Below are 15,320 nucleotides of genomic sequence, written 5' to 3' on the forward strand. Positions count from 1 at the left end.
ATTACCAAAATCAATATCAATTTTTTCAATGCAAAACTAATGTGTGAGTGTATGAAGAATCCTATAAATTTACGAGTTGTTTCAATTCCCAACCCCTCAATGGTCAAATTTTTTACTTTCATCACTCGTAAAATTCACACACCGCTAACCTATTCTTTTTAACTCTTTTCTCAATATGTGATCTACGGCTGAATCTTTATACTAATTTCACACCCTCTCTAGTTTAGACAAATTGACTAATTGTAAGTCAATACTTCAATAAATAAGGATTCTCCAAATTTTGATTGCTTCAACTTCCAATAATCAACTAGGCTAATAATCCATTATCAAATATCTAATCTTCTCAAATAAGTTTGGGACTTAATCAAGGCAAGTAAAATGTAAATACATAATTTTTTTTTATTTTTTTTAATCTTATGTGCATATGTCTCTCTATTAAACTTTTTAAATGACTATTGTAGTAAGTTTTAGGTTGATAACTCTAAAGTTAGATAATTATAGGGCATTAGGTTTTTAGATACCCATATGAATTTAATCATTTGAGTCATAAAGGTTACGATGAGACATTTTACAATGAGGAAGTTTTTTCTCTCTCTTTTTTCCCCTTTTTTCTCCCTTTTTGTCATAATTAGTGCAATGTCCTCATTAAACATCTATTCTAAAAAATTGACCTCTAATATAAGATTTTCACCTAATTTTCATCATATCACCCCTATACAATCTAGACAAGAATTTACATACATGGAATTTCCATTTATATCCATATCTCCCACAACAGTAAAATCACCCACAAACTATTCCAAATTTGGTCGAAGGTTATAAATCGTTCTAATTTTTGGATTTAGCATCTAAGTTCTATTATTTTAACTTATCAAGCATATGAATCAACCAATTACTTTATAATGCTAAATTTAATTGATTTGTGCAAATAAAATAGTATCAAGCTTTACATGGATAAGAATCAATCAATTTAAATATGTAACCTATCCACAGTTCATAGGTTAACAAATGATTCCAAATATATTCGTCGACAAGTTTACCTGACCCACACAAGTACACAATAAACAATGAAATCTTTTTGAAATTAAAAAAAAAAAATCAAAATTTTCAATTTTTTTAATCAATAATGCTACTGGTACATCAGTAGCTACCGAAGGGCATACCTAATTGCTGAGCTGGCGATAATTTGGACAATAACGCGTGAATGGCTTTAAAAATTATGAGAATGACAAAAACACCCCTGGAGGACAAAAGTCGTCTAAAACCCATTCATTTTGCAACGCTATTGGACAGAACAATTCATCCCCCTTTCTCTCTTGGACCGAAAAGAACGCCGAAGAAAAATCGTCTCTGACCGTCGACGGCGAGCACTTGGGTTTTAGGGATCAATGACTTCCAGCTATTGTAAGGGTTTTTCTCCATTATTGTTGTGTTTAGGGTTCGTACGTCTTTAACCCATTTCTCTGTTGGACAGAACAAATCGCCCATTTTCGAGTAGTTGTTAACGGTCGACGGGGAGCACTTGGGACTTCAGATCGACGACTTCCAACTATTGTAAGGGCTTTTCTCCATTTTTTTTGTGCTTAGGGTTTCTGCGTCTTTCAGTTTCGAAATTAATGTCGGGACAAAGCTCCGTTATTAGTTTGTGTTTTGAGTTCCGTCGTTCATTTTTTGGTTCGGGACAAAAGTCCCGATTTAGGTTTGTGTTCTGAGTTCGAAATTGACCCTCGTTTTTAAGTAGTTGTTGCGAGAAACTAAAAAGACCATGTGAAACAATTGAGATTCAAAAAGGAAATTCAAGTTGACGGAATTGGCATGTTTTGAGATCTAAGAAATTTTGCATTTTCTGCTCTTCAAACCTGAATTGGAAGCAAAATTAAAGAATTTAAATTCTTTACATCTCTCTTATTTCCTTTATAAAAAAAAATTTATGAATAAGACAATTGAAAACTACAACGAAATTAAGGAGCACCCAAATTGTTTGATCAAATATTAGCACCAGATACCAGGGACAAATAAGAGGTACCTATCAAATATTGTTAGCCCAAGCCTGTAATATAATTTTACGTTCTTATAGTTTCAAATAAAATAATTTATAGATTTCTCTGTTTCCTGCGTTTTCTCCGTTACCACGGACAAATAAGAGGTAAGCCTGTCAAATATTGACATTACCGGAGTTGTATCCCCTAGATTTTCCTGATCAGAATGAAGTGGCCATTCGTTATGGTAGATGTAGTTATTTATAGATTTCTCCGTTGCCTGTGTTTTTCCTTTTGGTTGTTAGACATTCCTGGCCCGTTCGAGACACCAACTTTCCCATTCGTTAAATGTTGTGCTATTTTGTTCCATGTTGCTGTATTTAATCATGAAATTTTGTCGTGTTATGACTTCAATTGATTAATAACTTCTTGTTATCACCGCTGCAGCTGCCCAGGATCTCTACAACTACGACAAATACCCCTGTTCTTTCTTCCCATTTTCTTTCAATTGTCCAGATAAGAAGCGATGTCCGGACTGTGGTAAGGGAATCGTGAAAATGATGGAGGCGGAGAGGAAGACTCTATTTGCCATTAGAATGCTGTTTACTATATGTAAGAAGGACATAATAAGTTGGCACGGAATAGATGATTAAGTTGGCTTGGTAATATTTTGTTAAAATTGAACTTGTGTTCAATGATTTTGTTTCATTTATGATGATCAATTGTTTGCTTGGTATTTTTTTGTTAAAGTTGAACGTTCAAGTCAAGATCAAAGAATGGTATCATTTTTTATCATTTGATCATGTAATACATGATTAAGTTGGCTTAGTGATTCTTGATTCAATTCGTGGATGAATTAGAAAACAATTCCTTGTTGATATTGGGTGTGTGTCTTAAAAAAGAATGATTGGATTACCACCAGTTTCAAATTGAAAATAAGCCAAAATCAAAACATGCCATTATCTTAAACACACAATCACACATGCTAGTGGCCGAAATTCTAGCACAATTTTATAACCTGGAATTAGGATAATAACCTGAAATTGTAGCACAAAGATGTAACCTGGAATTAGGATAATAACTTGAAATTCTAGCACAATAATACTACTGGTCCATACATACAGTCTGCGATTAAACGATGCAACTTGCATCTAATTACAAAATCAGGTAACCAATAGCCAGCACATTTACTCAATACAAGCTGGTTGCATGACGAAGACAAGTTGGTTACATGAAATCGCCAAGTATATAACTGCTATATCATTCACTAAGATATTCTGAACATTGAATAACCTGCTATATCATTCACTAGTTACATAAACATCTTCTTAAAAGTATATAACTGCTATATCATTCATTACAATATTCTGAACATTGAATAATAACCTGGAAGGAGAATGTTCAAATGTAATATGAAAAGCCTTTTCATTAATAGAAACCATAAATACAGTTAATCACGATGCAACTTGCACCAAATAACAAGATCAGTCGGTCCTAGTTCAATTACAAAAACAAAACTAAGTGTCTCCCAAAATACAAAATCAGTATTCCAATATACAAGAATTTGAGATTACGGAATCCTCCCTTCTCTGTCTGCCATCGGTCTCCCTTAAATGCATCATCTTTCAACTGACGGATCTCAAGATTTTCCAACATTCCTAGAGTAGACAGTGATCCCAATCAAGTAGGGTGCTTGAAATCGTCAGCTTCTTTAGATTTGGTGGAAATGCATCAACTTGAGGTAGGCTAAGACAAATAAATAAAATAAAGCCAACTGAAGACTTTGGTTTTACAATTTATATGCCAAATATCTCCAGTTATAGCAATTTTGTTTCATGTTAAATGTGTTGCTAATTTTTACACCATGGGTATTTTAGATTTCAAACTTATCAAATTACTGGATTCTACCTTCACAAATTTTGGGGTTACTACTCTTCATGAAAAGATAAATGAATATGAATAAAAATGTGCTGACACAATTTCAAACTCAGAACACAAACCAGAAACGGAGCTTTGTCCCGACATTAATTTCGAAACTGAAACACGCAGAAACTCTAAACACGACAATAATGGAGAAAAGCCCTTACAATAGTTGGAAGTCGTCGATCTGAAGTCCCAAGTGCTCGCCGTCGACCGTTAACTACTACTCGAAAATGGGCGGTTTGTTCTGTCCAACAGAGAAATGGGTTAAAGACGTACGAACCCTAAACACAACAATAATGGAGAAAAACCCTTACAATAGCTGGAAGTTATCGATTCCTAAAACCCAAATGCTCGCCGTCGACAATCAGAGACGATTTTTCTTCGGCGTTCTGCTCGATCCAATAGAGAAACGGGGATGAATTGTTCTGTCCAATAGCGTTGAAAAATGAATGGCTTTTAGACGACTTTTGTCCTTCTGGGGTGTTTCTGTAATTTTCATAATTTTTAAAGCCATTCACGCGTTTTTGTCCAAATTATCGCCATAAGAATAGTAAAACTAAAAATTCAATGTTTTTTTTTTTTTTTACCTCCAAATTTAAAGTAGACATTGTCCTAAATGTCTTAACGTATAATCTAGTACAAAAAGGGTAGAAAAGGAAGGAAGAAGATAATCCCCGAATTTTTCTATCTGATATTGGCTTTTTAGATCATGCCATTCCATTCTTCAACTTGTTAAGCTTCCCCCATTCGATATCTCTGTACCTTTGAAAGAAGAAGATAAATATAAGAGTAAAAAAAAGGTTTAAAAGTCATAATATGGCATGTACGATAACTTTTTTTTATACTTTTTTTTAATTCCCCTAAAGCCTTGAAAAATGTGCCACATGTATTTTCTACTCCAATATATGATTTTATTTTAGTAAGCTTAATATAGATATGAAGAACATCATATTAAAATAGAAACATGCCTAAAACTAATATGCCTTAATAGACTATATGCAATGCAACTACAAAATATAAAATAAATAAAATGGTAAGAAATTGAGTTGCCTCCCAATAAGCGATTAATTTAAAATCTTTAGCTACACTCAACAACATGATTCCTTATGGTGGTTCAAATAGAAAGTTTTCGGCCTCGCACTCCATACAATTTTTAGCCCTGTATCCTCTTTTTACTCTCAAAATCTTGAACTCTCCGTTCTCATTTTACTCAGAAGTCCACCAAAATTTGATTTTCAATGTTGACAGCTTTGTTGATCAGGTGGCTTCTTCTTCATCAATTCTATAGCAATCAAATGGAAGGTGACTCAAATGTAGTGCAAATATTGAACATCTCTTGCTTGTCATCCACTCTCAATATTAGCTTACCCTTATCTATGTCAGTTAGGGTCCGATCCATTGCTAAGAATGATCGGCCCAAAATAAACTAGAATATCTCTATCTTCTTCTATGTCCAGCACTATGAAATCCACTAGAAATATTAGAATTCCTACTTTTATGAGCACATCCTCTACTTCTCGTGATCGTAGAGTGTTCTATTAGCAAGCTGTAGCGTTATTAACGTTGATTTGACTTTACCCAATCCCAATTTTCTATAAACAAAATATGACATCAGATTTATACTAGAACCTGTATCACATAAAGCACTAATAGAACAAGAATTTCCAATTGAATTTGGTAAAGTAAAAGTCTCTAGATCTTTTAACTTCGGATGTAATTTGTTTTGTAGTCTTGTACTACTTTTCTATGTCAGTATTACAATTTCAACTCTGGAAACTTTATTTTCTTTGTCAACATATCCTTCAAAAACTTTGAATAACTTGAAATTTGTAATATTGCATTCATTAATAAACGGGATATTGACGTGGAACTTCTTGAGAACTTGAAATTTTCAAAGTTCGTATCTTTATGTTTTTCTTATGCCTTTGTGAAAAAGAATAGGAGACACATAAGCATTGATTGAACTTGGTACTATAAATGTGGATGTTTCTTTACTTTCTTCCTTTTCAGTTTAGGGTGGTACATATTTCTCTTCCACTTTACCTTCATCAACCTCTTCTTATTCATTTTTTCTTTCTGGTTCTTTCATAGTAATCTTTGGTAATTGTAATCCCCCCTTATAGTTATAGCATGAATATTTTACTCTATTGAATTCTTTCGAAGTCTTTGAGGGAATGGAAGTGGAGGTATAAATACTTTTAACTTTTACAAGAGTCCTTGGAGGATTTTTTTCCACTACTCTTATTGCCATTACCTGCTTATTAGGATTTGTCATTTTATTGCTTAGAAATGATCCTTGTGAACATTCTGCAAGTAGTTGAACTGTCTGACCAATCTATGTTTTCCAACTTCTTAATAGATGCTTGCTGATTTTAAAAATTAGCATCAGTATGTTGGAATACTTTGTCTATTTCTGCACATATTGATGTACCGTCTAGCCCAAACTTGTTCTTTCTCTTGCTGGAAATTATTTCTATATGTGTTGAAATTGTGGAAACTATTTTGAATAAAGTTTACTTATTTCTATAAAAAAGCAAGCATTAAGCAATTTTCATAGCGTCAATACTCCCACAATTCTCACATACTGAACTGATCATCATTGCATTTGCTCCATGTGTTTGCAATTTTACAAGTAACTCCACCTACTTTGTTAAAGCAACAATCTATCCATTGTTGACACTTTGTTGTCTAGTTCATAAATTTCAACTGCCTTCTTTGATATCACTCTCTCTAACAATGACATTGAATGTGTAGTGACAATTAACTCGAATAAGTCTAGGCATTGTCAAGTTGATTTACCAATGATTGATCCACTTGCAGAGTATTACACCTGAGATTTTAATAGTGGTGAAAGTCTTGTATAGAAGTATTGTACTTGATTACCTATGGTAATTCTATGACTTGGGCATTTTCTAATCATCTTTTTGAATCAATTCTATACCTCAAGATAACTCTCCTCATCTCTTTACTGGAATGCTTAAATTTTCAGTGGGATTTTTGCTACTTTTGAGTGTGAAAACAATTTGTTATAGAATTTTCTAGTCAGTTCCTCCCATGTAATAATGCTTCCATGAGATTCATCATCTAACCATTCCAAAGTTGCATCCTTTAATGTATAAGGAAATAAACACAGTTTGATAGCATCTTTATTAACTCTTGGAGCTCTGACAATTTCTGAGGAAGTGGAAGATATGTGTGTTTGGGTTTTCATGAGCTAACCCGTAGAATAGAAAAATGATAAGACACATTCTACTTTTTGGCTTGCAATAAAGCTAGGGTCCTGATCGAGCAACTAGTAGTCCTATCTATCTACCTCTCCAAACACAATATTCCTACAATCTCGACGACAGTAGGACCGAACAACAATGACAAAAAGATTTCCCTCTTCATAGGATCTAATCTACATTTATTTGAAAGTTATTCAATTCGAAATCCAAATATACAATATTGGAGAACACGGGCAGTGCGATAGGCTTCACTTGTTCATTTTGTTGATTTTTTGCTATTGCTACCCTAGTTGCTACTCGTCCAATTGGCTGTATCGGAATGTTTTGATCGTCAGCTATCTCATACTTCTATTTTGTTGTGTTCTTTGAATTTGCGTCTGAAGGTATGTTCTATTTTGGAATGAAAATATTCTAGATCATCGGTTTGGGAACAGAGCATACAACGAACACATTTTATCTATAAATAAGAAGATAATTTAATAATAATCAAAATGAAATAAGTTAAGACTAAATGCAAATAGTCATCGGCAACGGTGTCAAAAATTTGTTGCATTATTTATATCGCAAGTGTACGATATCGTAACAAGTAATATAGTGGATATTTGAGTTCAGATCGTCATTCTCATGAGAACTATAATTTAATACTTAATCAATATTTCTAACTCCTAGTTGATGAAAACAAAGAATTATGATTGTTTTGATGATTTTTTTTTAACTATATCTACTGAATGAAAATTGTGCACAAAGATCGAATTGATGTTTCAAATACGGAATGGATATTAGGCAGAACAATTTCATCTATTAATCACCTTTAATTCTTAGTTCAACGCACTATTTGTTCTAAACATTTATATAGCGACTACAATAATTAACATACGTATTTGTACACATTATTGTAAATTATTGAATTTTACTATGTGGTCTAAATCTAAAACTCACCCCTAGATTCATAAAAGATTTACAAAATTATTGAATTATTGATCAAGTAATTTAAAGCATTAAATACATGAATAAAATCAACACATAAACTTTTAAAGAACTGGAATCTTGAATAAAAGAAATAAATGATCTCAAATTGATTATATTATTTGCCCTAATAAAGAGTTTAGTAGCTCATAATAAAGAGTTTAGTTGCACATAATAATAGAAGAAAAAAATGATTTGTATTGATTATATCATTGAGTCTTGCACTGAGATGTAAAAAAGTGGATAAAGTTTACATCAAGTTCCTCTTCTTATTCTAAATCTTGATCCAAACTCTTGATTTCTTTTTTTCTTTTCTGTTGATTTTTTTTTTCTCTAATTCTCCAAGTTGTGCTTTATGTCTCTCAATGTGTGGAATCGTTCAAAAGTGCCTCCATTCCAGTATTTATACTTCTCTTAACGTTTTTCTAGAATTTATAATTTTTATGGATTTTAAACAGGATAAAAACTCGCATCCTAGACGCATTAGGTGATGCCTGGGTGCCATATAGTGTGCTGCGGTACCACCTCTCGGGAAAAATTTAGCAGTGCAACTCCTTTAGTATTTTGCACCTCCTTTAGTATTTTTATCATAACTTTTTCTTCTGATATTCAATTGAGGCGTTTCAAATTGATTGTAAAGATAACTTAAAGGGCTAAAATTTTATTAGAGGTTGCTCTTTTCTAATTCAAACATTTACTAGGCCAAAAATGGATCTCAATATCCAGCTAAAAATTTGAAACATCCTTGTGCAGCTGAAAATTGATTTGTGAAAATATTTTGCTTGCATCATGTGGCCCGACACGATTCTTGAATCTTTACACTTTAGTTTCCAAACTTTGGACCTTGCTCTTTTTCACTAATTTTCGCTTTTTTTTCAATTCCACTTCTATTTATCAAGTTTCACATAATAAATGAAATATACAGTAAATTAGGCTGTAACTGTTTAAATGAACTATTAAATATTAATATTTTAAGGTTTGAATAAGTGTATCTTATCAGTCCCAAACCTTCTATTCAATGGCCAATTTGATCATTCTTTCTTTTCCAATTACTTAAAATTGGTCCAACATCGAAATGAAAGAAAATTAACACAAGTAGAATTCAATACTTCGACTAAAGAAGCTTAGTAATATGACTCAAACAAGTTAACAAAACATGTTATCATGCCTAGTAATACGAATCTCATATCAAATAAAACTTAAATACAAAACATATTGAACTTGGCATAAACATATCACAGACATGGCTAGAACTAAGTAGACCACGAGGAAGATAACGACTTAGTAGGGCTTTCCCAGACCGTAGGGAAGTAGTTTTCATGCTTATGAGAACTATGAGGTAGGCTTGACACATTCTCTTGTCTAACATGTAGAGGAAATTTTCACCAGGGGGCTTATAGCAAGGGGTGCAGGACATGATATTACACCCATTTAGGAAATTAACAACCTTAAACATGAAAGACCAAGACTGAATAACCAAAAGAGGGGTGAATTGGTTTTTAAAACTTTTTCCACAATTAATTTTTAGTTTAAAATTACTATGCTAGTGAATGTAATAATTAAGAAAATTTGCACAAATGTGAAACTAAGTAGACGAATGTAAAGAATGTAATATGAAAATAATAAGTAAAAATGATAGAGAATGCAAACGATTTAATAGGAGGTTCGATCCAACCCAACAATCTAAGTCCTCCATTATCAAGCCCTCCATCATGAGCAAGACTTTTTCCACTAAATATGATTGACTTATGATGCAATCCAACCCTTATAAAACTTCCGGTAATTAACAAACAAGGAGCACTGATCCTTTTACAATGTTGAGCTTTACGGGATCTCAACATGACCCTCAAATTTACAGATAAAGGATTTAAAAATTGAACTTCTCTCATAGTAGATGATGTATTCAAAGTTGAGTATGATAAGAGAAGTAGGCTAATTCTTTAAGAAATGACAATGAAATAAGTTCAAGAGATAGGTGAGAAAAACTTTGGTGAGTGAAATGATTTTTCAAAAGTTAAATTGCTTTTCTAATATGAATAGATTGATTGAGATAGACAAAGAGTAAAAATTAAATAGATAAGATCAATACCATCTCACTTTAATGTTATTAGAAGTTGTGTATTGAATACAGATTGATATGGTATTTAAAGCAGTAAAACGGTCAAATTTCTATCTTATCGAACGATTGCTATCGGACGTCCAGTACCTACAGGATGGTCAAAAATTAGAACGGTCTCTATTCAGAACGTTGGACAAACCCGTTCTATCGAACGTTCACCAAAATATCGGACGTGTTTGGTAGGGCCAAAATTTTAAAAAAAAAAAAATGTCTTTTATTGTTTGAAAAAATATGACCTATTGAAGAATATTTTAAACTTATATTTCAAGGTTTTTGACACTTCCCAAATATGCAATAAAGTTCATACCTTTGAAAAATAATTTTGCTTGTGAAAATATTTGAAACGTCGTTTTTTCCTTATGCATAAAAATTCATCTTGAGCTTCAAGTGATATTGCCAATTTTTTAAAGCGTTTTACCTTTACACCTGAATTTAAGATATCAAAATCTAAAAGCTTCAATGTGAATGATTTGTCATATATGCTCAACTTTTATCTCGTCTTGCATTGCTCATTTTTTTGTGAGTATTCCAATAACGACCATTTCATCTTCAATTGGTCAAGCTTGCCCCAATTTCTATAATCACTCAAATGCGATTGTTAGCGATATAAGCAATTTGTTTGTTATAATCAAAACGTGAAGTCAACCATAGGTCAACAATTTCTCCCTTTTTGTTTATGATAAACATGAGATGATATATAAGAAATTTGATAAGCAAAAGCATATGTTAACAAATAGTTTCCCCTATCTTTTATACATGTATTCTTCCTTAATTTAGAAGTTAAGCATGCGTATTATATCATCTCATCTCATGTATTTATTCATGTTATGCATGCGTATTACATCATCTCATCTAATGCAATTATTCATGTATTTTTTCCCTTTTGACATAAGCAAAAAGAACAAAGAAGCATGAAAAACGTATGTGCAGAATCATAACCATTTGCATTGAAAACTAAAGAACAAGTTTCTACAAGTCAATACCAAAATAAGCTTCCACAAGTCAAAATAACAAGATAAGGTTAGTCAATATCAAAATAAGTTTCCACAAGTCAAAATGCCAAAAGAAGTACTAAGGCGCCGGACAAAAATGAGAATAGAAGTAAGCATAGAATGTGTTTTGCTGAGCCTGCATCTCCGTTTGATGTGCAAGAATGGTGTCATGTCAAGTTTGGATTTGATGAATTGAAGAGGTGAGTGAGTTAAGGCACCCATTTAGGAGGTTGTAATGATCCTCGATGAAAGTGAAACCCCGGAAAGAAGATAAAGAGGCACCCGAGGTCGGAATGGGAGGTGGTGCAAAGGTAATGGAACATCTTCATCGGCTTCCTCCTTTTCTTCAAAGGGCAATGTTGAAGGACCCGAGGCACGGTCGAAACCTTTAGTATAAACCATCCATTGGCCTTGTGTTTTATAAATTTTCATACGTTTGAGGGTTTAAATATTGATTGTATCGGTGGGGCGGGCGAGGTTTGACTATCGCTTCATCATCAAGAGAGACATTGAAGTGTTTGAAAATTTTTGTTAAAAGCATTCCATATGGTAGAGCTTTGGTATAACATGAAGAGTGGATACGTTTCATAAGGCCCAAGGTAATGGTCAGGAAATCTAACTTATGGCCAATGAGAAATGATTTGAGAATAAACAAGTCAAAATAATTAACCTCATCCCGATGCCCTTTCTTAGTTAGAATAACGTTAGCAATGATATTTTGCAACACTTTGCAAGGTAAGGTGAGTTGTTTGGCACTAATTTTTGTGATGTTTTAAAAATCTTTTCCCGTCACTTGATGGCATGCAACACTTGGGTTATAACCTTCCAAAGTCAGAAGAGCTTTGTGAATAAAAACTTGGGTATAACATGGTTCAAGCCTAAGAAGGCCTTGAATGAGAGCTTTATTAACAGTGACCTGCAAATTTTTAATTAAATAGGAAATACTATCTGAACGTGGTGTAATAACCATTTTTGTGTAAAAATCCTTCATAAGTTGAGGGTAAGCATTTTCTTCTAAAGTACATATCAAAACCCATGCCATTTTCTCAAAAAGTCTTCAATATGAAAAGCAGGTGCTTTAATAGTAAAATCTGTAAAATCAACATTTTTACCTAGTAGAATGGGTGATTTTTCAAATATGTTCAACGGCATCTCGGGCTTTGAATTAGTGTCTACCTCCGAAGAAGTGGGTGGAGAGTGTCGAATGGTTTGCTTCAACCTCTTCTCAGTCTTCTTTGTTCCTGTCATTGTGAGAAATTTGAAGGATTGGAAATTAGGGCACGAATTGGGAAAAACAGTAAGTTTGGTGACCAATTTTCAAATTTTCGTAGGGATGAAGCCGGAGAAGTCTTGAAATAGTGATTTTGTGTGAGAAATAATGTAGTGTGAAGGGATTTGAAGGTAGAAGAAAGACTGTAGGAAGAGAAAGTCGAGAAAATAGGAGAAAATGGAAGAGAAACCCTCTATTTGCATTTTTTAAAAATGCTTTGGGTTGTCTGGAAGAACGGAAGAAAAATTCTATCCAACCGGATGAATTACAGGATCATCCGTTGGATCCATTTGGCATGTGTTGGATGGTCCGGTTGACTTCTGGACCCTTTTTTTTTTTATTTAGGTAGAAGGGCAAATATAGTCTCATAGCACTTAAATCAATTATATACTTCAAACTCATCAATAATTCTCAAGCCTCTTCTAATATGTGAAAATTTATCAAGTGCAAGAGGTTTGGTGAAGATATCGGCTAACTGATTTTCCGTGTTTACAAATTCTAGAACGATTTCTCCCTTTTATGCATGATTTCTTAGAAAATGATATCTAGTCTCAATGTGCTTAGTACGAGAGTGCAAGATTGGATTTTTTAACAAACTTATGGCACTAGTATTATCACACATAGTAAGTATTTGATCAAAAGATAAATGATAATCACTAAGGATTTGTTTCATTCATAGCACCTAAGCACAACAATTTGCTGCTGAGATATACTTGGCTTCGGCTGTCGATAATGTCACGAAATTTTGTTTTTTTACTAAACCATGATACTAATGCAAAGCCTAGAAAATGACATGCCCCACTAATGCTTTTACGATCAATTTGACAACCGGTCCAATTGGCATCCGAATAGCCAGTAGATCAGTGTGAGTTCATTTTTGGATACCAAAGTTCCAAGGTTTGAGTTCTATTAAGATATCTAAAGATTCATTTTATGGTCTTAAGATGCGATTCCTCAGGATTAGATTGAAATCTAGTACATAAACATACACTAAACATAATATCGGGTCTATTAGCAGTTAAATAAAAAGGGATCAGATCATACCTCGATACTTAGTTACATCAACGGAAGTGCCTCGATCATCTTTGTCAATTTGATGTATGAGCTCATGGGAGCGTTTATTGGTTTCAAATTTTCCATCTCAAATCGTTTGAGCACATCTGATATGTTTTTACTTTGATTTATAAAAATTCCATCGTTTGTTTGCTTAATTTGAAGACTAAGGAAGAATTTAAGTTCTCCCATCATGCTCATTTCAAATTCTATGCTCATGCATTTTGAAAATTCTTCACAAAGGTGTATGTTAGTTGCACCAAAAGTAATGCCATCAATATAAATTTGACCAATAATCATATCTTTCTTATGAGTTTTAACAAATAGTGTAGTATCCGCTTTACTTATTGAAAAATCGTTTGAGAGTAGAAATTTTCTCAAATGTTCATACCAAAATCTAGAAGCTTGTTTTAAACCATAAAGAGCTTTTCTAAATTTAAAAACATGATTACAATATTTGTGATCTTTAAAATTGGGAGGTTGCTCAACAAAAACTTCTTCTTGAATAAATCCATTTAAAAATGCACTTTTAACATCCATTTGATAAAGTGTAAAACCTTTATGACATGCAAATGCAAAAAGCATGTGAACGGATTCTAATCTAACTGTAGGTGCAAATGTTTTTTCCAAATCGATGTCTTCTTCTTGATTATAACCTTGGGCCACTAATCTAGCCTTATTACATACAATTATTTCATTTTCATCTCTTTTGTTTCTAAAAATCTATTTTGTTCCAATAACGGTTTGATTGTTTTATCTAGCGACTAAGTCCCAAACATGATTTCTTTCAAATTGATATTATTCTTTTTACATCACTAGTATCCAAAACTCATCAAACTCAACTTCTTTGAAAATTCTTAGGTTTGCTTTGAGAAGTAAATGCACAACTACTGAATTGATTTTTATGGGAGGTTCTAGTAGTGATACATTTTGATGGGTCGTCAATTATTAGCTCCTTAGAATGGGATGAAACAAATCTCCATTACTTTGGTAATGGGGGATCACTTTGTTCTTTGGTTTGTCTCTCTTTATTTTCTTGAGCATTTGATTCCTCATTTTCTTCATTTGCTACCTCCTCATTTTAATTTTGAATTTTTATTTGTTCAAAGGGAGCTTCCAAACTTACATCATCATCACTAACTTTCTCTTGATCAAGAGAGTTAGTCTCGTCAAATGTGACATGCATGAATTCTTCAACAACTAGAGTTCTTTTGTTATATACTTTATAAGCTTTGCTAGTTGATGAATATCCTAGGAAAATTCCAACATCGAATTTTGAATCAAACTTTCCAAGTTATTTTTAGTGTTTAAAATAAAGCATTTGCACCCAAAAACTCTAAAGTAACCGATGCTTGGAATTCTATTTTTCCGAAGTTCATATGAAGTTTTGTTTTTCTTTTTACTTACATGTACTCTATTTACAATATAGCAGGCGATATAGATGGCTTCGACCCAAAAATATTTTGGCATGCTATTTTCATTTAGCATGGTCCTCGCCATTTCTTTCAATGTTCAATTCTTTTTTTCTATCATCCCATTTTGTTGAGGAGCTCTAGGAGCTGAGAAATTATGATTATATCTATTTTCATTGTAAAAGTTATGAAAAGTTATATTGTCAAATTCTTCACCATGATCACTACTTATAGAAGTGATAAAATATCCTTTTTTATTTTGAACCTTTTCACAGAAATATTTAAAAGCATTAAAGCCTCTTCTTTAAAACTTAAGAATAGAACTTAAGTGAATTTTGAAAAACCATCCACGATGACAAAAGCATAATGTTTTTCTCCT

General features: G+C 32.8%; 2 long non-coding RNA genes across 3 annotated transcripts; one reads left to right on the forward strand and one right to left on the reverse strand.

Moving 5' to 3' along the window:
• Positions 1–1,242: 1,242 nt before the first annotated feature.
• LOC111374958 lies at positions 1,243–2,807 on the forward strand. The gene is made up of 3 exons (XR_002699228.1): positions 1,243–1,404; positions 1,475–1,554; positions 2,427–2,807. It is a non-coding gene; the product is annotated as an uncharacterized LOC111374958 (long non-coding RNA).
• A 570-nt stretch (positions 2,808–3,377) lies between these two features.
• LOC111374960 lies at positions 3,378–4,386 on the reverse strand. 2 transcript variants are annotated; one of them, XR_002699230.1, is made up of 3 exons: positions 4,217–4,383; positions 4,067–4,146; positions 3,378–3,725 (listed from the first exon to the last, which is right to left on the reverse strand). It is a non-coding gene; the product is annotated as an uncharacterized LOC111374960 (long non-coding RNA). The 2 variants fall into 2 exon arrangements; XR_002699229.1 differs by having other exon boundaries at positions 3,378–4,146; positions 4,217–4,386.
• Between the last annotated feature and the right edge of the window lie 10,934 nt (positions 4,387–15,320).

Source organism: Olea europaea, unplaced genomic scaffold, assembly GCF_002742605.1.
Source record: "Olea europaea var. sylvestris unplaced genomic scaffold, O_europaea_v1 scaffold1318, whole genome shotgun sequence".
In the NCBI taxonomy this organism is placed as follows: Eukaryota; Viridiplantae; Streptophyta; class Magnoliopsida; order Lamiales; family Oleaceae; genus Olea; species Olea europaea.